The sequence below is a fragment of the Chrysochloris asiatica genome, unplaced genomic scaffold, assembly GCF_000296735.1.
Source record: "Chrysochloris asiatica unplaced genomic scaffold, ChrAsi1.0 scaffold00025, whole genome shotgun sequence".
NCBI classification, from domain to species: Eukaryota; Metazoa; Chordata; class Mammalia; order Afrosoricida; family Chrysochloridae; genus Chrysochloris; species Chrysochloris asiatica.
In genome coordinates, this window is record NW_006408543.1 from 24852725 (window position 1) to 24876105 (window position 23381).

Genomic DNA, 23381 nt, shown 5'->3' on the forward strand with positions numbered 1-23381 from the left:
ATCCATTGCTTATAAAAAAATAGTCAACAGAGCAGGAATTGAAGCGAAAGTCCTCAACATAATTAAGAGCATATATACAAAACCAACAGCCTACATTACTCTCAATGGAGAGAAACTGAAAACTTTCCCTCTGTGAACAGGACCAGACAAGGATGCCCTTTGCCACCACTCCTATTCAATAGTGTGCTGGAAGTCTTAGCAAGAGCTATATGACAAGACAGGGAAATGAAAAGCATCCAAACTGGCAAAGAGGAAGTAAAACTCTATTTGCAGATGATACGATACTATACATAGAAAAATCTGAAGATTCAGTAAAAAAGCCACTAGACCTCATTGTAAGATTGCACAAAGAGGCAGGATATAAGATCAACATACAAAAATCAGTTGAATTCCTCTATACCGAAAATGACAGCGCTGAAAAGCTATTTACAATAGCCATCCAAAGGATGAAATAACTAGGAATAAATGTAACCAGAGAAACAAAGGAACTATACAAAGAAAACTACAAAACACTACTACAAGAAACCAAAAGAGACCTAAAAAAATGGAAGAATGTACCAGCTCCTGGATAAAAGACTTAACATTGTGAAAATGTCAATACTGCCCAAAGCAATTTACACATATAATGCAATTCCAATCCAGATTCCAACAACATTCTTCAAAGAGATGAAAAACAAAACAAAACAATTACAAAACTTATGGAAAGGAAAGAGACCCAGGATAAGCAAACACTGCTTAAGAAGATGAAAAATTTGGAAACCACTCACTCTCTGACTTCAGAATTTATTACATGGCTACAGTGGTCAAAACAGCTTGGTACTGGTACAATGAAAGATACGTTGATCAATGGAACAGAATCGAGAACCCAGAAATTAACCCATTCATATACAGATAACTGATTTTTGACAAAGTACCTAAATATATCACATGGGGAGTTGACAGTGTCTTCAACAGATGGTACTGGCTGAACTGGAAAATTATATGCAAAAGATTGAAACAACACCTTCACCAAACGCCTTATACAAAAACCAACTCCGCATGGATTAAAGACCTAAATGTGAATCCCAGAATTATGAAGGCCATCAATGCAAAATGGGACAAATGTGGGAGCACTAATTCAGGGCATACACAGACTACCAAACATTTTGAAACCTACACAAACGAAAAACGACAAAATATATGATTGGGACATACTAAAAATTAAAAAAATTATGTGCATCAAAAGACTTCACCAGAAGAGTAAAAAGGGAACCCATAGAATGGGAAAAAAATCTTTTGTAATGACACACCAGACAAAGGACTTATTTCTAAAATCTATAGGAAAATATAACACCTCTAGAAGAAAAAGATTAATTACCCCCCAAAAAAGGGGCACAGGACATGAGCAGACATTTCACCAAGGAGGAGATCCAGGCAGCCAACAAACATATGAAGAAATGTTCAGGGTCACTAGCCATTAGAAAGATGCAAATCACAACAAAAATAAGACATCATCTCACATTAGCAATAACAGCAAAGATCAAAAAACTAGAGGACAATAAATGCTGGTGAGGATGTGGAGAGACTGGGACGCTCCTGCATTGCTGGTGGGATTGCAAAATGGTTCAACCTCTCTGGAAAGCAATATGGCACTTACTCAGATGGTTGGAAATAGAAATATCTTATGATCCAGCAATTCCTCTACTTAGTATTTACCCACAAGAATATGAGCCATAACATGAGTAGATATATGCACATCAATGTTCACAGCAGCACTGTTTACAGTAGCAAAAAGATGGCGACAACCAAAGTGCCCATCAACTGATGAATGGATAAACAAACTGTGGTACATATACACAATGGAATATTATGCAACCTTGAAGAAAACAAGGAAGCTGCACGCCTCCGCAAAACATGGATGAACCTTGAGGACATTAAGTTGAGTGAAATTAGTCAGTCACAAAAGCAGAATTACTGTATAGGACCACTACTGTAAAAGACTAAGAAAAACAACCCATATTAAAGTGGGCAGGGAAGATTCTTTGCTGATTATGGGGATATGAAGGGTAGGGTGTGGGGAGGGAGGAGAAGGTGGAGCACAGGGTAGGGAATAGACACAGGATAGTTTGGCTCCATGGGGGATGCAATACACAAGAAGGGGGAGAGGAATAGAAGGACAAAGGGGATGGGAAAACAATTAAGCAGGTTTGGTTTGGCTAAGAGGGACAGAGGTAAATAATGATTTATGCACAACCTTGAAACAACAGGGCTTTGGGTTACAGGGATTGAGACATGGTTGGAATGGGCAAAAGTGGAGAAATAATGTTAAGATGCTTGGCTGTCTTTTGAATCTTGGTTTCCCTGACATATCATTATAAGATAGACAGTTGAGGGAGAGAGAAAAGAATAGCCAGAAATTTCACCATAGAAAGCTTGTAAGTCCTTCTTCTGCCTATAACTGATTGGAATACCTAAAATGGGGCTACAATGTGCCCAGTGAAGCAGGTTTCCTGCAGAGCCTCTGCAATACATAAGACCATAGGTGGATTCCTGAAATGCATCTAGAATCTTCTGAGGTGGGAAATTTCCACTTGAAAGTACAAGCAGACCAGCCTGGAGTGGCTGGAAGAACAGAAGATACTTCTTGAAAGAAAGACCGACGGGAAAAATACAAAATAATAATGGCACTCTGACTGATTACTTCAAGAACAAGCAAGTTGTTTGCCTAAGACACATCAAGGCAAGTGATCGGGTATTATTAGGGCAAATTCCCTTCCAAGACTAAGACTCAATGGGAATACACTCTGATTGGTAACCATGTTTGTCACCAAGAAGGGGAAGTGAGGGAAAAACAGCAATGAAGCTATGAGCCAAGCCCTACAATGTTTAAAAGACTCTTGTGAACCAGGGTGGAGACCTGGTTGGCCAACAGTGTAGCAAGACCTGGGCACTCTTAAGCCCAGAGTCAGTGACATAGCCACAGAGGACTAGAGTGGAGAGTGAAGTGTCCAGTTGATAAGAAGAGAGGGCATATGCATAAGTACACTCAAACTTGCAGATAATACCCACTTGACTTGGCTTCAATGACTGGATGTTCAGAACTCAACTAGAAGAAGAAAGAAGAAGAAAAAAAGAGTAATCTGATACAATTTGATGAACTTGACCTACACTTATGATGGATACAGTAGCTCAAAAGAGGGAACAAATATTTACAGCGAGGATCATTCCCACCCCTCCATACACATAGCAGACAGGGATGGGCAACTTGGACATTAGCTACCAAAAATGGGCAGAGGTGGGGGGCGGAGCTACAAAGGCAAGAAGTGATTGGCTTACAAGCTTAAAAGGGAGCCTAGATCCTGAGGGTGCAGAGGAAGCTAGAATCTCCGCAGAGTAGTGTCCAATTTGTCGGGGTGAGGTTGATGAAAGGAGATGCGGATAGGTCTCTTGTGATACAATAGTGAATAATTGCTATCAGGACTGATTGTGAGGGTTGGAAATGTAAAGGTAGATGTTTTGTAGCAAAAGGAGGGGAGTGATTGGCTTTGCAGTCTAGGAATGGAGGTCCCTGGGACCTGCAAGTGAGAGGAGCTGAAAGTGGGACCCTACCAAGAGAAGCAGTGACACCAGAGATGGAGGCAGAGACGATGACATGGAGAGGTGGAGCAGCTGGGGACTCGAGACCCAGAGAGGGAGAGGGGCTGTGTGCTGATGACTGGGGAGCAGGCTTTCAGGGTTTACCATTTGGTTGGCTGATGATGTATGGAGGGGACTATAACCATGGCAATTAAATGATACATGATAGGATAAACATAAAACTAATGTTCTCCCATGTAAACTATCACATAATTCACAATAAAACATTTTTTAAAAGACCTTATCCTCATGCCTTATACAAAAACAAACTCAGCATGGATTAAAGACCTAAATGTGAATCCCAGAATTATGAAGGCCATCAATGAAAAAATAGGGACAAATGTGAGGGCTCTAATTCAGGGCATACACAGACTACTAAACATTTTGAAAATTACACAAACAAAAGACAAAATAGATAATTGGGACTTACTGAAAATTAACAACATATGCATCAAAAGACTTCATCAGAAGAGTAAAAAGGGAACCCACAAAATGGGAAAAATTCTTTTGCAATGACACATTGGACAATGGACGAATTTCTAAAATACATAGGAAACTACAACACATCTACAAGAAAAAGACAAATAACCAAATTAAAAAATGGGCACAGGACATTAAGAGTCACATCACCAAGGAGGAGATTTGGGCAGCCAACAAACATATGAAGGAATGTTCATGAATACTAGACATTAGAGAGATGCAAATCAAAACAACAGTGAGATATCATCTCATACCAGCAATAACAGCAAAGATGAAAAATAGTAGAGGATGATAAGATGCTGGTGAAGATCCTTAGAGACCTGGATGCTCCTGCATTTCTGGTGGGATTGCAAATAGTCCAACCTCTCTGGAAATCAATATGGGGCTTCCTCAGAAGTTTGTAAATAGAAATACCTTATGATCCAGCAATTCTTCTACTTAGTATTTATCCACTAGAAATATGAGCCATAACAGGATTAGATATATGCTCATCAATGTTCACAGCAGCACTATTTACAATAACATAAAGATGGATACAGCCTAAGTGCTTATCAATTGAAGAATGGATAAACAAACTGTGGTACATACACACAATGGAATATTATGCTACCTTGCAGAACAACAAGGAAGCTTTAAACCACCACATAACATGGATGAATGTTGAGGGCATTATGTTGAGTGAAATTAGCCAGTCACAAATGGAGAAATACGGCATAGGATCACTGTTGTAAAAGACTACGATAAACAACCCATATTAAAAGCGGGGGAGTTCTTTGCTTGTTACCAGGATATGGAGGGTGGGTAAGGGGAGGGAGTGGAAAGTGGAGCACAGGGTAGGGAATAGACACAGGATAGTTTGGGTGCTGGGAAGGGGGACAATACACAAGAAGGTGAAGGGGAATGGAAGAACAAGGCAGATGGAAGAACTGTTAGGCAGCTTTGCATGGGCTGAGGGGGACAGAGGTAAATAATGATATATGCACAACATTGGAACAACAGGGCTCTGTAATATAGGGATTGAGGCATGGTTTGAATGGGTAAAAGACAGCAAATAATGTTAAGATGCTTAGCTGTCTTTTAAATCATGGTTTACCTTGTACACCATTATAAAATAGACACTTGAGGGAGAGAGAAAGGAATAGCCAGAAATATCACAATGGAAAGCTTATAAATCCATCTTCTGCCTGTAACTGATTGGAATACCTAAAATAGAGCTACAACTTGCCCAGCGAAGGAGGCTTCCTGTGGAGCCTTTGCATTGCATAAGACCATATGTGGACTCCTGAACCCCTTCCAAAATCTTCTGAGGTGGGAAATCACCACTTGAAAAGACAACCAGATCAGTCTGGAGCTGCTAGAAGGACAGAAAATACTTCCAGAAAGAAAGACCTACAGGAAAAATACAAAACAAGAATGACAGTCCAACTGACTACTACAAGAACAAGCAAGTTGCTCGCCCAGGTGAGCGGGCAAGTGGTCGGGTACCCTCAGGCAAAACCCCCTTCCAAGACTAAGACACAAGGGAATACACTAGCAGCCATGCACTCTGACTGGTGACCAAGTTGGTCACCAATAAGGGGAAGTGAGGGAAAAACAGCAATGAAGCTGTGAGCTAAGTCCTGCCTCTTCTGTGTTCAATAGACTCCTGTGAACCAGGGTGGAGAGCTGGTTAGTCAGCAGTATGTCAAGACCTGGGGACTCCAGGGTCGAGAGTCAGTGGCATAGCCATAGAGAAATAGAGTGGAGAGTGAAGCATCAGCTGATAAGAAATGAGGGCATTTGCACAAGAACACCCACACTTGCAGATAATAAACTCTTGATCTGGATTTAATGACTGGATGATCAGAACTCAACTAGAAGAAGACTGAAGAGGAAAAAAAAGAGAAATCTTATACAATTTGATAAGCTTGATCTACACCTATGGGTGCAATAGCTCAAAAGAGGGAACAACTCTTTATAGTGAGGATCATTCCCACCCCCTCGGTAGACAGGGTAGACAGGGATGGGCAATTTGGACACTGGCAACTCAAAATGGGGCGGAGGGGCTACAAAGGCAAGAAGTGACTGGTTTACAAGCTTTCAAGAGGGATCCTAGATCCAGAGGGTGTGGAGGAAGGTAGAATCTCCACTGAGTAGTATCCAATCTGTCTGGGCACAGCGGATTAAAGGAGATAGGGATAAGATTATTGTGGAACCTTGTTGTTGTTAGTTGTTGTTAAGTGCCGTTGAGTCGGTTCCAACCCATAGCGACCCTGTACAGGGTTTCCGAGGTGTAAATCCTTACGGGAGTAGAAAGCCTCATCTTTCTCCCGCAGAGCAGCTGGTAGTTTTGAACCACTGACCTTAAGGTTCGCAGCCCGATTCGTAACCACTAATTATTCTTATCAATGGAAAAAAGATTGAAGTTGTCAAGGACTTCATTCTTCTTGGATCGCCAAATCTGCTGCACAGGAACTTTTTTTAAAGTATTGAAGAGCAGAGATGTCAGCTCGAGGACTAAGGTGCGCCTGACCCAAGCCATGGTATTTTCAATAAACTCATATGGATGTGAAAGCTGGACAGTGAATAAGGAAGATCGTAGAACTGACGCCTTTGAGTTGTAGTGGTGGAGGAGAATACTGAAAGTGCCATGGATTGCCAAAAGAACCAATAGATCTGTTTTGGAAGAAGTGCAGCCAGAGTGCTCCTTGGAGGCCAAGATGGCTAAGCTTCGTCTCTCATACTTTGGACATAGTGTCCGGAGGAAACAGTCGCTGGAGAAGGATGTCATGCTGGGTAAGGTGGAGGGTCAGAGAAAGAGAGGAAGACCCCTAATGAGATGGATTGGCAATGGTATCATTGATGGACTCGAGTGTGACAGCAGTAGTGAAGTTGTTTCATTCTGCTGTGCATGGGGTCGTTATGAGTCAGGTCTGACTCGATGGCACCTGACAACAACAACAACTGAATAATTGCTATCAGCACTGACTGTGAGGTTTGGAAATGTAAACATTTTGTAGCAAAGGGCATGGGACCATCAATAGGTAAGAGCAGAGTCCAGGACCCTACCCAGAGAAAAATTGACGCTAGAGATGGAGGCAGAGACAATGATGTAGAGAGATGGAGCAACTGGGAACTCTATATCCAGAAAGGGAGAGGGGTTTTGTGCTGATGACTGCAAGGCTTGTAGTATTTTGGTTGGTTGATGATGTATGGAGGTGATTGCAATCACGGCAATGTAACAATATATGATAGATGAATGTAAAGCTAATGTTCTTCCATGTAAACTATCACATAATTCAGAATAAAACATTTAAAAAATAAATAAAGTAAAAATAAATAAAAAAGAATATGGAAGGAATACACAGTCATTGTACCAAAAAGAATTGTTGACATCCAATCATTTCAAGAGGTAGCATATATATGATGAAGAAACAATGACACTGAAGGCAGAAATCCAAGCTACACTTAAGGCAATGATACAAAACAAGGTCCCAGGAATTGATGGAATACACATTGAAGTATTTTAACAAACTTATAAGACACTGAAGGAGCTCACTGATATATGCCAGAAAACTTGGAAGGCAGCTACTTGGCCAATCTCTTTGAAGAGATCCATATCTGTATCCATCCATTCCAAAGAGAGGCGACCAAATGGAATGTGGAAATCATCAAGTAATGTAATTAATATCACATGTAAGTAAAATTTGGCTGTTACAAAGACTTGCAACAGTACATAAACTGTTAATTGTCAGAAATACAGGCTTCATTCAGAAGATGGCCTAGAATGAAGGATATCATTGCTGACCTCAGATGAATCTTGGCTGAAGGCAAAGAATAGCTTAGAGAAGTTTATATGTGCTTTATTGACTATACAAACCTTTTTGATTGTATGAATCATGACAAAGTATGATTGTTGATGTTCGTGGAGGTGGTTATGTGCCATGGAGTCAGTTTCTTCTCATAGTGACCCATTGTAAGGTTTCTGAGGCTGCAAATCTTTACAGACGCAGAAAGCCTCATCTTCTGTCCACAGAACTGCTGGTAGTTTCGAACTGCTGACCATGACGTTAGCAGCCCAACTAATAACTACTGCGTTTGAATATATGAATACAAATTAATTCCCACTTCATTTTGTTATGATGAATAGGGACAGAGAGCTTAATTCCTGACCTTTAAGCATGGGTTGGATTTAGTGACTTAAATCTATGTAACAGTAAAAGAAAAAGGGCTTACAACAATTTGCCGTGCCTGCCTGACAACACTTTTTCAAAGTGAGCAACACCAGTGGTAAGTCATGTTATGATATTCTTGATATGGAGCCGTGAACAGAATATTTTACATCTGATAATTTTCTGCCAAATCTATATAGTTTTTGTGTTATTGCTGGTTGCCTACAAATCAATTAGGATTCATGACAACTTTGTGTGACAGCATAGAACTATTCCCTGGGTTGCTCTTGACTGTCCTCTTTAAGAAAGCAGAAGACTAGGCCTTTTTCTTGTAGCAGAAACATCTATAAGCATGAGAAAAGATCATGGTTGGTAAATTCTTTCAAGTAGGTTCAGATTCATAGTGACCCTGAAGACGTTTTCTTTAAATCTTTAAGGAAGCATATATTTGAAATAAATATGTAATTTTATTAACAAATAACTTGCCATTACTAATGCCTTAGCTTTGATGAATACAGCCAGACCTCAGATATATTGTGAGTTCAGCTCCAGACCACCACACAATAAAACAATTATTGCAATAGATCAACTCATATGAATTTTTAGTTTCCCAGTACATATACAGTTATATTTACACTATAGTCAATTATGTATGCAAGAGCATTATCAAAAGGGTTGAGATAGTTTGAGAATTACCAAACTTTGATACAGTGACACAAAGTGAGCATGGGCTTTTACAAAAATGGTGCATTAATACACTTGCTAAGGAGGATTGCCATAAAGCTGCCATTTTAAAAAAAGGAAAAAGAAATATCTGCAAAATGTAATAAAATCATGTACAATAAAATGAGATATACCTGTATCCTTGCTTTTGTAAAATGATATTAGGCATAACTGAGCTAAGGTTTCCAAGAACTTTTTGTATTATTGTTCCAACACTTTGCCAATCTAAAAGTATTTTTAAATAAACTCTTTGAAATTATACTCTCATGTTTGCTAAAATTGGTTCATAAAGCTTTCAAATAGTTATATATACTGTAGGGGGCTTTTTCCTTTCAATGAGGTAAAGAAGATGTAAAAGCTTATAATTATTGACATGTTGTGCACCTTCTATTTAATTTAAACAGGAGCATGATTCTTCTTAATCTGCTCCCTTATGATTTAGAGAATGTTTTCTGCTTTCCTAATTTTGGGTTTGTTTTTATAGGTTAGGGCAATGTTACCAATGAATCCTCTCTACTAATTTACTCTAATAAATTCTTTGATCCTGCTATATTAAAGACCCACAGACAAAGTTGTTGCTTAGGGCAGTGTCCCTGGAGACACTTCAAAAACTTAAAAGCAAGAAAAGCACAGATTATTTTCCTTTAGTGGGGGCAGGAAGACAGCCACACTTTCATGTTATTTGTGCTATTTCCTGAAAATTTTAGAAGGGATTCATAGAGAGCATAACTCTAGAGTCAGAATGCAAGATATGAGAGTAATGCATTGCCACAATACATTTTCTAATCATACAAACTATGAAGATTTTACTAGCTTTTTAACAATAAAGAAAAGTATACACATAGACCTGACCAGGTCGAATACACAGAAATCAAATTGACTACATCTGTGGAAAGAGAAGATGGAAAAGCTCCATATTATCAGTCAAAACAAGGCCAAGAGCAGATTGTGCAACAGACCATCAATTGCACATATGCAAATTCAAACTGAAGCTGAAGAGAATGAGAACAAGTGCATGAGAGCCAAAATCGACCTTGAATATATCCCACCTGAATTTAGGGATCATCTAAAGAACAGATTTGATACATTAAACACTAAAGACTGAAGTCCAGAGGAGTTGTTGAATGACATCAACAACATCATATATGAAGCAAGCAAAAGTCATTAAGAAGACAAGAAAGAAGGAAAAGGTGAAAATGGATTATCAGAAGAGATGCTGAAACTTGCTCTACAGCATAGAGATGCTAAAGAAAATGGAAGAAATGAGGAGGTCCAAGAGCTGAACTGAAAATTTCAAAGATCAGTTCAAGAAGATAAAGCCAAATATTACAACAAAATGTGCAAAGATCTGGAGTCAGAAAAACAAAAGGAAGAACACTCAGCATTTCTCAAGTTGGGGGAATTGAAGAAAAAATTCAAGCCTTGCATTTTTTTATTGAAAGCTTTTGGGGGCAAATTATTGAATGATGTGGAAAGCATCAAAAGAAGATAGAAAGGATACACATAGTCACTGTACCAAAAGGAAATGGTTGATGTTCAGCTGTTTCAAGAGATAGCATATGATCAAGAACCAATGATACTGAAGGAGGATGTCCAAGGTGCATTGAAGGAATTGGCAAAGAACAAGGCACCAGGAATTGATGGAATAACAATTGAAATCTTTAAGAAAGTGAGGTGGCACAGGAGGCACTCACTCATCTATGCCAAGAAACTTGGAAGACAACTATCTGACTGAAACAGATCCATATTTGTGTCCATTCCAAAGAGAGGTGACCCAAAGGAATGTGGAAATCATTGGTCAATATTTTTGACACCCCATAAGAATAATTTTTACTGAAGATAATATAACAATTGCTGCAAGAAAACATTGACAGAGAACATCCAGAGGTTCTAGCCAGATTCAAAAGAGGCGGTGGAACGAGGGATATCATTGTTGATGTCCAATGGATCTTGGCTAAAAGCAGAGAATATCAGAAAGGTGTTTACCTGTGCTTTATTGACTATGCAAATGCTTTCGATCATGTGGATCATGACAAGCTATGGACAACATTGGGAAGTATGAGTATTCTGGAACACTTAATTGTGCTCATAGGGAATCTGTACATGGAACAAGAGGCAGTTGTTCAAACAGAACATGGGAACACTGAATGGTTTAAAATTAAGAAAGGTGTTCAACAGGGTTGCTTTCTTTCACCATACTTATTCAACCTATATGCTGAGGAAATAATGCGACAAGCTGGGTTATATGAAGAAAAATGTGGCATCAGGATTGGAGGAAACTCATTAACAGCCTGCAATATACAGATGATACAACTTTACCTGCTGAAAGTGATGAAGACTTAAAACACTTACTGATGAAGATCAAAGAGCACAGCCTTCAGTATGGATTACATCTCAACGTAAAGAAAACAAAAATACTCACCACTGGACCAAGAAACAACATTCTCATCAACAGAGAAAAGATTGAAGTTGTCAAGGACTTCATTCTTCTTGGATCAACTATCAACACTCATGGAAGCAGCAGTGGAGAAATCAAACGACGTATTGCATTGGGCAAATCTGCTGCACAAGACCTTTTGAAAGTGTTGAAAAGCAAAGATGACAGCTTAGGACTAAGGTGCATATGACCCAAACCATGGTATTTTCAATAACCTCATATGTATGCAAAAGCTGGACAGTGAATAAGGAAGACCATAGAAGAATTGACGCATTTGAGTTAGGGTGTTGGAGGAGAATATTGAACGTGTCATAGGCTGTCAAAAGAACCAACAGATCTGTGTTGGAAGAAATGCAGCCAGAGTGCTCCTTAGTGGCCAGGATGGCCAAACTTAGTCTCTCATACTTTGGACATACTGTTAGCAGGGACTAGTCGCTGGAGAAGGGTATCATGTTTGGTAAGGTGGAGGGTCAGATAAGAAGAGGAAGACCTCCAGCAAGATGGATTGACAAAGTGGCTGCATCAATGGGCTCAAGTGTGGCAACAATAGTGAGTTGGCCCAGGATTGGGCAGTGTTTCGCTCAGCTGTGCATAAGGTCGCTGAGTCAGTACCGACTCGATGGCACCTAACAACAACAACAACAACATAATGGGTATGGAGGAGGACCTAGAGGTGGCAATTTTGGAGGTCGCCCTGGTTAATGAGGAAGAAGAGGAGGATATGGTGGTGGCGGACCTGGATATGGCAACCAGGGTGGGGGCTCCGGTGGTGGTTATCACAACAATAACATTTTTGTTAAGTGTCTTCGAGTTGATTCCAACCCATAGTGACCCTGTATGGGGTTTCCTAGGAGCAGCTGGTGAGCTTGAACTGCCAATCTTGCAGTTCAAATGGCTTTGCAGTCTGGCGCATTAAACCACAGCACCAATATGACAACTATGGAGGAGGAAATTATGGAAGTGGAAATTACATTGATTTGGGAAATTATAGGCAGCAACCTTCTAACTATGATCCAATGAAGAGTGGAAACTTTGGTTGTAGCAGGAACATGGGTGGACCATATGGTGGAGGAAATTATGGTCCAGGAGGCAGTGGTGGATGTGTGGGTTCTGGAGGGTGGTCTTCACTGTATAAACAGGAGAGGATTAGAGCCCAGAGGTAACAGAACAGCTTCAGGTTATTGACATAACAATTTTAAGGAAACTTTTATCTCAGTTATATATAAATATGCAGTGATATGAGAGAAGACAACAGAGCAGATGCAGAGTCATTTTGTGAATGGACTGTATTATTTAATAACATTACCTGACCTTAGAGGCAGGATTGTAAAAAACAAAAAACAAAAAAAAGCCTTTGAGACAGTTTCTTAGCTTTTTAATTGTTGTTTCTTTTTAGTGGTCTTTGTAAGAGTGTAGAAGCATTCCTTCTTTGATAATGTTAAATTTGTAAGTTTCAGGTGACATGTGAATTCTTTTTTAAGAGTTTTCTCAAAGATTTGAACAGCTATTAGCCAGGATCATGGTGTAATAAGACAACATTTTCCTTAAAACAATTTAAGTGTGTATGTAGAGTTAAGAAGTTGTTGTACATTTATGATTTAATAAAATAATTCTAAAAACAAACAAACAAACAAAACTGTCAGGGTCACTCATACTATTCAGGGTTCAGCAGAGCTTCCAGAGTAAAGAAGATACAGAATACCTGGAAATCTACTTTTAAAATACATAGCTAGTGAAAAATTATGAATAGCTGAAGAATATTGACAGATACAGTGCCAGAAAATGAACTCTTAAAGTTGAAAGACCCTAAAAAATACACTGGAGAAGTTGGGTTCTCAATGTACAGTCAACATTAAATGCTATGGGGGGAGTTAAGGGTATGGGACATTCATATGATGATGAGGCACAACACAAAATAAGAAAAAACAGCTGCAAATACCCATTAATAATCAGAGCATGGAATGCATCAAGCATTGATCTGCAAAAATTAGAAGTTGTCAGAAATTAAATGGAATACATAAGGATCAATATCACAGGCATTAGTGAGCAGGAATGAGCTGCTATATGAATTGGTAAATCATATGTTCTATACATTGAAAAGATACACTGAAGAGGAATAGCTTTATACAAGGGCAAATTGAATATGATTTGCACTCTGGCTGTAGTATTTTAATGAACTTTTATAAAACACAAATACATCATTTTTCTACACAATCTTTTTGCTTTTCAATACACTTTGTCCATCAGTCAACAAGCTTTCATAGTTACTTATTTTAAAGTGTTGTAGACTGAGTTAGGAACCATGCATGCACCAGTTTCTTCATTTCTTCATCAGAGGTGAATCTTCATCCTTGAAGGGCTGCTTTCAGGGGACCAAACAGATGGAAATTCAATTAAATTTAAATCTAATTTAAAACTGGAAAACAAAGTTTTTGCAGTGTCAAGAGTGTGGGCAGAAGTGTGGAAGTGCATTTTCATGTGAGATCACAATGTCCTTCTATAGATGTCCTCTGTGTTTAATCTGACATTTAGGCTTCAGCTCTTCAGTAACAGGCACTGTGTAATGAGTACTTTTTCCTGATAGAATATCAATACTGGCCCATCAGAATCCAAAAAAACTGTAAGCATCATTTATCCAGTTGATGGTTGACTTTTGAACTTCCTTGATGACTGAGGATGTTTCCATTCCATACTCTGCCATTTACTCTCAGGCTTCTAGTGATGAATCCATGTTTCATCATCAACAATCATTTTTTAAAAGTTTTTATTATGAATTATGTGATAGTTTACATGAGAGAACCCAGTTTTACATTCATCCTATTGTCTTTTGTTTCATTGCAATGATTACAACCCTCTCCATGCATCATCAAACAACCTAAGGGTATACCCCACAAGTCTGCCCCTGCACCATCAGCATATAGCCCCTCTCCATCCCCGAGTCCAGAGTCCCTAGCCACTCCATCTCTCCATATCATCCTCTCTGCCTCCATCTCTGGTGTCGCTGCTTCTCTGGAAGCGCACTCTACTCTTCTCCCTTGATGGTTCTCCACTTCTGGGCTGCAAAGTCAACCACTCCCCTCCTTTTGTTACAAAACATCTACCTTTACATTTCTGATCCTCACAGTGAGCCCTGATAGCAATTATTCACTATTGTACCACAAAAGTCCTATCCCTATCTCTTTTCATCAGCCTCATCCCAACAGATTAGAAACCAATTAGTGGAGAGTCTATTTTCCCCACTCCAATCTGGAAATAGGCTCCCTCTTGAACGCTTGTAAGCCAGTCACTTCTTGCCTCAGTAGCTCATCCATTTTGGGTAGCCAGTGTCTAAGATGCCCATCCCTGTCAACCCTGTGTGCCAAGGAGGTGGGAATGATCCTCGCTGTAAAGATTAGTTCCATCTTTTGAGCAACCATATCCATGAGTATAGGTCAAGTTCATCAAATTTTAGTGGATTACCTTTTATCCCCCATCTTCTTCTAGTCGAGTTCTGATCATCTAGGCACTGAAGTTCAGGTCAAGTGGATACTATCTTCAAGTATGGGTGTTCTTGTGCATCTTCCCTCACTTCATATCCGCTGGATGCCTCACTCTCTGCTCTGGTCCTCTGTGGCCATGTCACTTTCTCTGGGCTCAGGAATCTCCAGACCTTGCCATACTGCTGGCCAACCAGGTCTCCACCTGGGTTACCAGGAGTCTAATGAACAAGATTGGACTCAGATCACAACTTCATTGCTATTTTTCCCTCACATCCCCTTATAGGTGACAAACATGGTCATCAGCCAGAACACATGCCTGCTCGTGTATTACCCATGAGTCTTACTCTTGGAAAGTGGCTTGCACAGTGGAGACCCAACCACTTGTCTTGATGGCTCCTGGGCAAACAGCTTGCTTGTTCTTTTAGCAGTTAATCAGACTGCTGTTGTTTTTTTTTTATTCTTCCTTCAGATCTTTCTTTCAAGAAGTATCTTCTGTTCTTCTGGCAGCTCCAGGGATGCCTGTTTGTCATTTCAAGTGGAAATTTCCCACCTCAGAAGATTTTGGATGGGGATCAGGATTCCAACTAAGGTCTTATGCAATGCCAAGACTCCGTAGGAAGCCTCTTTCACTGGGCAACTTCTAACCCCCTTAAAGATATTCCAGTCAGTGATAGGCAGAAGATGAATTTACAAGCTTTCTATTGTAATGTTTCTGGCTATTCCTTTCTCTCCCCCTGAAATGTCTATTTTACAATGGTTGGCAAAGGAAATGAAGATTCAAAAGACAGCCAAGCATCTTAACATTATTCCCCTCTTTTACCCATTCAAACCATGCCTCAATTCCTGTACCCCAGAGCCCTGTTGTTCCAAGGTTGTACATACATCATTTACCTCTGTCGCACTTAGCCCATGAGAACCTGTCTAACTGTTCTCCCTTTCCATACCCATTATGTGTATTGCACTTCTGCGCCTCCACCCGTACCCAGGCTATTCTGTGTCAATTTCCTACCCTGTGCTCTGTCTTCCATCCCTCCCTCACCTCCTCTCATCCCATATATCCTAGTGACCAGCACCACCACCAACAATTATATATATATATAATGTTTCCCCTTTTAGTGTGGGTTCTTTTTCTTACTCCTTTACAATAATAGTCCTATGCAGTATTTCTCCTTTTGTGACTGACTAATTTCACTCAGCATAATGTCCTCAAGCTTCATCCATGTTATGCAGTGGCTTGCAGCTTTCTTGTTTCTCTTCAAGGTAGCATAGTATTCTATTGTGTGTATGTACCACAGTTTGTTTATCCATTCTTCAACTGATGGGCACTTAGGCTGTCTCCATCTTTTTGTTATTGTAAATAGTGCTGCTGTGAACATTGCTGTGCATATATCTACTCGTGTTATGGCTCATACATCTTATGGGTAAATACCAAGTGGAAGAATTTCTGGATCATAAGGTATTTCTATTTTCAACCTTCTGAGAAAGCGCCATATTGATTTCCAGAGTAGTTGGACCATTTTGCAATCCCACAAGCAATGTAGGAGCATCCCAGCCTCTCCACATCCTCACCAGCATTTATTGTCCTCTACTTTTTTTTTTTTTTTATCTTTGCTGTTATTGTTGGTGTGAGATGATATCTCATTGTTGTTTTTATTTGTATCTCTAGTGATTGTGAACATTTCTTCATACGTTTGTTGGCTGCCCAGATCGTTTCCATGGTGAAGTGTCTGTTCATGTCCTTTGTCCATTTTTTAATTCAGTTATTTTGTTTTTTCTTGTAGAGGTGTTGTAGTTTCTTATATATTTTAGAAATTAGTCCCTTGTCCGAAGTGTCAGTACAAAAGATTTTTTCTCATTCTGTGGGTTCCCTTTTATGCTTTTGGTGAAGTTTTTTGATGCATCTAGTTTTTGATTTTTAGTATGTCCCACTTATCTATTTTGTCTACTTTTGTTTGTGTACTTTTCAAAATGTTTGGTAGACTGTGTATTCCCTGTATTAGAGCCCTCACATTTTGTCCCTATTTTTTTATTGATGAATCTCATAATTTGGGGATTCACATTTAGGTCTTTAAACCATGCTGAGTTGGATTTTGTGTAGGGCATGAGGTAAAGGTGTTGTTTCAATCTTTTGCATATCACTTTCCAGTTCTGCAAGCACCATCTGTTAAAGAGATTATCTCCTCCCCATGCAACATACCTAGGCACTTTGTCGAAAATCAGTTGGCTGTATGTGGATGGGTTAATTCTGGATGCTCGATTCAGTTCACTGATAAATGTGTCTTTCATTGTATCAGTACCAGGCTGTTTTGACCACTGTAACTGTGTAGTAGATTTTGAAATTGGGGAGTGGAGGCTTCCAAACTTATTCTTCTTTTTGAGTAGTGCTTTGCTTATCCTGGGTTTTCTTCCTTTACATATAAAGTTTGTAATTGCATTTTCCATATCTTTGAAGAATGTTGCTGGAATCTGGATTTGGATTACATTATATGTGTAAATTGCTTTGGGTAGTACTGACATTTTCACAATATTGAGTCTTCTTATACAGGAACATGGTCTGTTCTTCCATTTTTGTAAGTGTCTTGGTTTCTTATAGTCGTGTTTTGTAATTCTCTTTGGATAGGTCATCTGTTTCTCTGGTTACGTTTATTCCTAATATTTTATCCATTGGGTGGCTATTGTAAAAGGTATTCCTTTCCTAATGTCTTTTTCAGCACTGTCATTGTTACTATAGAGGAATCCAACTGATTTTTGTATGTTGATCTTATATCCTGCCACATTGCTGAATCTTCCAATGATGTCTAATTATTTTTTTACTGAGTCTTTGGGGTTTTCTATGTATAGGATCATATCGTTTGCAAATAGAGTTTATTTCCTCTTTGCTTATTTGGATGCCTTAAATTTCCCTATCGTGCCATATAGTTCTGGCTAATACTTCCAAAACAATATTGAATAGGAGTGGTGAAAAGAGCATTCTTATCTGGTTCCTGTTCACAGAGGGAAGGCTTTCAGTTTCTCTCCATTGAAATTGATGTAGGCTGTTGGTTTGTATATATGCTCTTGGTTACATTGAGGAATTTCCCTTCATTTCCTACTTTGTTGAGTGTTTTTTATCCGGAATGGATGTTGGATATTGTCAAATGCTTTTTCCGCATCAATCGATACGATCATGTAGTTCTTTTCCTTTTTTTAAATTTATGTGATGGATTATATTGATTGTTTTTCTAATCTTGAACCATCCTTATATCACTTTTATGAAACCCACTTGGTAATGATTTACTATTTTTTTTTTTGTTTTTTGATGTGGCTCTGGATTCTGTTGGCTATGATTTTGTTGAGACATTTTGTGTCTATGTTCATGAGGGATATTCTTCTGTAGTTTTCTTTAGTAATGGTGTCCTTCCTTGGTTTTGGTATGAGGGTTATGCTTGCTTCATAAAAAGTATTAGGAAGTTTCCCGTCTTCTTCTATATTCTGGAATAATTTGAGTAGAATTGGTGACAACTCTTCCCTGAATGTTTTGTAGAACTCACCAGTGAAGACATCTGGGCCTGGGCTTCTTTTGTTTGGGAGTTTTTGATGACCTGATCAGTTTCTTCTTTTTTTATGGGTCTGTTCAAGTTTTCTACTTCACTCTGAGTAAGTTTTGGTAGGTAATGTTTTTCTAAAAATGCATCCACCTCTTTTAAATTTTCAAATTTGTTGGAGTATAACTCTTCATAGTATTCTGTTATTATCCATTTGATTTCATTTGGTTCTATTGTGACATCACCCATATGGTTTCTAATGTGAGTTATTTGTGTCTTCTCCCTCTTTTCTTTTGTTAGGTTTGCCAATGGTTTGTCATTTTATTAATCCTTTCAAAGAACCAGGCCTAGTTCTGTTTATTCTTTCTATAGTTTTTCTGTTTTCCATCTCATTTATTTCTGCTCTTATCTTTATTATTTCTTTTCTTTTGGCAACTCTTGGTTCCCTCTGTTGGTCAGTTTCTAATTGTTGGCGATGCTGTGTTAATGTGTTAATTTTGGTTCTTTCTTCTTTTTAGATGTGCACATTTATCACAATAAATTGCTTTCTCAGACCTCTTCGCTGTGTCCCAAAGATTTTGGTATGTTGTGTTTTCATTCTCATTTTTTTCTTGGAAATTTATGTATTCACTTTAATTTCTTCTTTTACCCAGTCATTTTTCAGCTGGGTGTTGTTAATTTTCCATGTATTCGACTCTATTTCCTTAGTCTTCTTGTTGTTGATTTCTAGTTTTCTAGCATTGTGGTCCGAAAAGATGTTCTGTAGTATTTTGATGTTTGTAAATTTATGAAGGCTTGCTTTGTGACCTAACACATGGTCAATTCTGGAGAACGTTCCATGTGCACTGGAGAAGAAACTATACTGGGTTGAATGCTCTAAACATGTCTAATAGGTCAAGTTGGTTGATTGTGCTGTTTAGTTCCTCTGTAGCTTTGTCAGGTTTCTTTCTGGTTGTTCAGTCCCTTTGCGAAAGTGGCATATTAAAATCTCCCACTATAATTGAAGATTTATCTATTTCTTTCTTCAATTCTAGTAAGGTTTGCTTCATATGTCTTGGTGCTTTTTTCTTTGGGAGAGTAGATATTTATTGTGGTTATGTCGTCCTGCTCAATTGACACTTTGATCATGAGATAGTGCCCTTCTTTGCCTCTTATGCTCGTTTTTATCTTAAACTTTACTTTATCAGAGATTAGAATTGCCACTCCTACTTGTTTATTGTTGCAGTTAGCTTGGTATATATTTTTCCATCCCTTAACTTTTAGTCTGTTTTTGTCTTTGTGTGTAAGGTGTGTCTCTTGTGGGCAGCATATTGAAGAGTCTTGTTTTCTTATCCATTCTGCCACTCTCTGTCTCTTCACTGGTGTATTCAATCCATTGACATTTAATGTATTTATCAATAGATATGAATTAATTGTTGCCATTATATTAATATTTTGGTAGTGCTGTTTGTTCCTTTGTTCTGCATGCCTTCTTTTGCTGAGTTTGTGGGTTGGGTTTTTTTTTTTTTTTTTGCTATTTCTTGTTGGTTTCTTCTTAGTTTTCATGTTGGATTGCTCTGCTTGGAAGTTCATTTTCATGGTAAGTTGTGAAGTATTCATTTTCTTTGCAGTGACCTTATAGTCTATTAACTTTTCTCTCCATTTAAGAGAATATTTTGTATCCTGTAATCTACCTGACATCCCCCTTGTATTCTTCATCAAAAAGAACATTTCAGGATCTATCCTGAAGTACAGCACAGTCATTGATAGAAAAATATCCATATGTCTACAAAGAAGACTAGTTAAATGGCTAATATTCAAATTTACACACCAATCATTAATGCCAACTATAGAAATTTATTGAAGCTTTTCAGCAACATCTACAATCTGAAATTAGTCAAATACACAATAAAAATTTATTGACAATTACTGGAATGTGAAAATTGGAAACAAAGAAGAGGGATTAGAGGTTAGAAAATATGGACTTGGTTATAGAAATTATGTGACAGATTGCATGACAGAATTTTAAAAGACAAAAAAACTAAGACATTGCAAACACCATTTAATTTTTCAACAGCATAAATTGTGACTATATATGTCCACCTTGATTAACAGAATACATAGGAATCAAATTGGCTACATCAGCCAGGTACAACTGCAGAACAGATTATCAATTGATCATTTATAAATTCAAATTGAAGAACATCCATACTTGCAAATGACAACCATTTGACCTAGCTTCAATGGCTAGATGACCAGAACTCTACTAGAAGAAGGATGAAGAGGAATAAAAGAGTAATCCGCTAAAATTTGATGAACATGACCTATACTTATGGATATAGTAACTCAGAAGAGGTAATGAATCTTTAAACCAAGGATCATTCCCACCCCCTTGGTATACAGGGTTGACTGGGATGGGCAACTTAGACATTGGCTACACAAAATGGGGGCACTACAAAGGCAAGAAGTGACTGGCTTACAAGCTTTCAAAAGGGAGCCTAGTGTTAGAGGGTTGGAGGAAGGTAGAATATCTACTGTGTGGTTTCCAATCTGTCTGGATGGGGCTGGTGAAAGGAGATGGGGATAAAACTCTTGTGGTTCAATAGTGAATAATTGCTATCAGGACTGATTGTGAGTGTTACAAATGTAAAGGTAGATGTTTTGTAACAAAAGGAGGGGAGTGGTTGATCTTGCAGTCCAGGTATGCAGAACCCTGGGATGGGCTTGTGGGGTGTGCCCTTTGGTTGTTTATATGGCTGTATACTCCTGAGTGCTTTAGTGTACATCCAATAAAATAAAATACAGAGGGACTCAAATGCTGTTGAATGATGATGCATGGAAGGGATTGTAATCATTGCAATTAAATGAAATATGATAGGATGAATGTAAAGCTGATGTCCTTCCATGTAAACTACCACCCAATTCACAATAAATCTTGTAAAAATTCAAACTGAAGTTGGATGAAACTAACGCAAATTTACAAGCGCCAAAGTACAATGTTAAGTCTATCCCTGCTGAATTTAGAAGCACTCTCAAGAATAGTTTTAATGCATTGAATATTAATCAAAGAACACCAGATGATTTGTAGGATTACATTCAACACATTATGCATAAATTACATAATTTAACTGGAGTTACATAAAGGAAAAAGGTCATTATGAAGACAGGAAAGAAAAAAAAATAAATGGGTGTCACGGGAGACAACAAAACTCGTTCTTAAACATATACAACCTAAAATGAATGGAAGAAATAGAGAAGTAAAAGAGCTAAACAAAATTTCAAAGAAGAGTTCCAGAAGTCAAAGTAAAATATAATGCAATGTGCAAGACCTAGAGTTAAAAATCCAAAAAAGAAAAATATGCTTAGTACTTCTCAAGCTAAAAGAATTGGAGAAAATAGTCAAGACTCAAGTTAAAATATTGAAGGACTCTATGGCCAAAATTTTATACATTTGAGGTATGGTTTTGGCAAAGAACACTGAAAGTGTCATGGACTGCCAGAAAAAAAAAAAAAGAAAGAAAAAAAAAATCTATCTTGGAAGAAGTACAGCCAGAAGACTTCTTAAAAGTCAAGATGGCGAGATTTTGTCTTGCATACTATTGTCAAGTTATTAGGAAAGACCAATCCCTAGATATATTGTATTAGGCAAATCTGTGGCACAAGACCTTTCTAAAGTGTTGAACAGTAAAGATGTCAGCTTGAGGACTAAGGTGTGCCTGACCCAAGCTACGGTATTTTCAATAACCTCATATGGATGCAAAAGCTGGACAGTGGATACGGAAGACCATAGAAGAACTGATGCTTTTGAGTTATGGTGTTGGAGGAGAATATTGAAAGTGCCATGGGCTGCCAAAAGAACCAACAGATCTACTTTAGAAGAAGTGCAGCCAGAGTGCTCCTTGGAGGCCAAGATGGCAAAACTTCGTATCTTATAATTCAGACTTGTTGTCAGGAGGGATCATTCACTAGAGAAGGATGTAATATTTTATAAGGTGGATGCTCAGAGAAAAAGAGGAAGACTCCAACGAGATGGATTGGCAAAGTGGCAACATCAATGGACTCAAGCATGGCAACAATTGTGAGACTGACCCAGGATTGGGCAACGTTTTGTTCTGTTGTGCATGGGGTCGCTATGAGTTGTTACCGACTTGATGGCACCTAACAACAACGAATCCATGGACAAGCTAAAAAGAGGAAGACCCCTAATGAGATGAATTGACACAGTGGCTGCAACCATGGACTCAAACATGTCAACTGTGAGAATGGCGCAGGACTAGGTAGAGCTTCTCTCTGTTTTGCACAGACTTGCTAGGAGTTGGAATCAATTACATGTCACCTAACAACAATGGGAAAAATATTGACCAACATGGGAAGCATCACAGGAAGATTGTAGCTGACCCTCCACTTTACTAAGCATTAAGTCCTTGTCTAGGGATTGGTCCCTTCTAATAATATGTGCAAAGCATGAGAGACGAAGTCTAGTCATCTTGGCTTCTAAAGAACATTCTCATTTTACTTCTTCCAACACAGGTTTGTTTGTTCTTCTGGCACCGTAACTCAAATGCATCAATTTTTCTAAAGTCTTCCCTATGTCCAACTTTCACATGAATATGAGACTACTGAAAATAACATGACTTTGGTCAGGTGCACCTTAGTCTTCAAATTGACGTCTTTGAACACTTTAAAGACGTCTTGCACAGCAGATTTGTCGAATTTATTATTTCATTTGACTGCTTGAGTGCTATTTCCACGAATGTTGATGGTATATCCAAATAAAGTGAAGTATTTAACAACCACATTTTTTTTCTCCATATATATGGATGTTGTTAATTGGTCCAGTGATAAGGACTTTTGTTTTCTTTCCACTGAGGTGCAATCCATACCCAAGACTGTGGTCTTTGACCTTTCTCAATAAGTATTTTAAGTCCCCTTCACTTTCAGCAAGCAGTTTTGTTGAATTTACATATCATAGATTGTTAATGAGTTTACCTGC